We start from the raw sequence: 1,669 nt of genomic DNA on the forward strand, positions 1-1,669 counted from the left end.
TCTAACACTGAACCCACGGTCATGTATCACCCCTCCATCCTGGGATCCCCAGGCAGGTACCAGCCCCCTCCCGGGATCCTGGGCCAAGCAGCTCAGCACCGCTGTGTCGTGTCCCCCCACCACCCTCCCCCCGGTCGTACCCAGCTGCCCCACGTTCCCAGCGAGCACGTACATTAGCCGGCCTCAAGTGATGTCAAGGCGCCGTTAATTGCCTCTCCTCGTTACACTAATAGCTCTAATCACTCATAACGATTTTCACGTCCCAGGGTGGCTGTGCAGCACCCCCCCCTGCCCCATGCTCCATTAGGAGCGAGCCCGCTCGCAGCCCGGGATCCGCTGCGGCTGCCCCGAGTGCCTCAAAACGGCTTTTCCCGGAGTCCCGTGGCACGGCGCTGGGCCCCGAGGCCTCCCCGGCCTGGGGGGGGGGGGGGCGAGATGGGGCCAGGCACCCAGCAGACCTCCCCCACCACTAAGGCATCCGTCAGAGCCGCTGGGAAATACTGCTCGGGGATGCTTCAGCGGAGATGCCTTTGCAGCCCCACTGAGCCCCACAGGGCCGCATTAGGGGGCTGCATGGGGTCTGGGCAGCGCTGAGCCCCCAGTGCTGGGCATGTGCTGCTCTGCCCTGCAGAAGAATTGGGGTTTGCAGCAAAAAAAGGGAGAAATCAAGCCGCCACGGCCAGCCGGCGTGCCGGACTCCCGGCTTCGCCAGCCGCCCCACAGCACGGCCGTGCACTTGGCTTGTAGGATGCCCCCGAGGTCTCCACGCGCCTCGGCCCCTCTCCGCGCTGGGTCTCCCCTGCACCTCTCCATCTCCTGGCTCTGTTCGAGATGGGAACAAACCCCCAAAACAGCACGAAATCTCTGCTGGGGGTGGCAGGGGGTTGCTGACAGCCCCCCGGGAGCAGAGCTGGCCCTGGCAGGACTCGAACCTGCGGCACAGAGAGTGGCTCAGGCCCCACCACAGCGCTGCTGGGGGGAGCCGGGATGGGCATCCCGGGGATCCCTCCGGCCCCAGGGATGCTCCAAGCAGTGGGAGAGAAGTGGCCTGGAACGAGCCCCAGGGAGGCCGGGGGAAATCGCCTGGCCCGAGCCCTCGTTAACCCTCATTAACGGGGCCTCTCCCCAGCCCGGCCCCCCGGTGCCGCTGGGGCCACCGGCAGCATTTCCASGGAGCGGAGCCGTTAATTACCTCCCTGCCAGAGTCCATTACGGCTCCCCCCGGAGCCGGTGAAATGGAGAAACTGCAGGGTGGGGATAAAATCGATCAGGGCTGAACCCTCCGGGGAGCGGGGCTGGAAGGGAGCCGGCTCGCTTAACCCTGCCGCMCCCGYGGCGAGCTCACCGCGGCCTCCCCRCGGGGGAAACCGAGGCACGGCCRGCTCCGGTGCCCCACGGAGCCGCCCCGCCGCGCCAAAACCCACCCGCTCCCTGCAGCACCAGGGTCTTGGGGGCCACTCGCGGCCCCCTCGGCAGCTCCCGGCCACGCGGTCCAGGTGCCCGGGGCCCGCGGGCCACCTGGCTCCCCGGCCGAGCCGCGGGAGCCGGCGAGCGGCCGCGGCTTCCCATCCGGAGGGAGCGGTATTGACCGAGGAGGCAATTTGCAGCGCGGCGCTGGAAAAGCTCAAAGTTGTAATCTTGTTCCTTCCTCAAATTAGATAAGAGGGAA

The sequence above is a fragment of the Rhea americana genome, unplaced genomic scaffold (assembly GCF_003343005.1).
Source record: "Rhea americana isolate MKP2758 unplaced genomic scaffold, rheAme1 scaffold_484, whole genome shotgun sequence".
Taxonomy (NCBI): Eukaryota; Metazoa; Chordata; class Aves; order Rheiformes; family Rheidae; genus Rhea; species Rhea americana.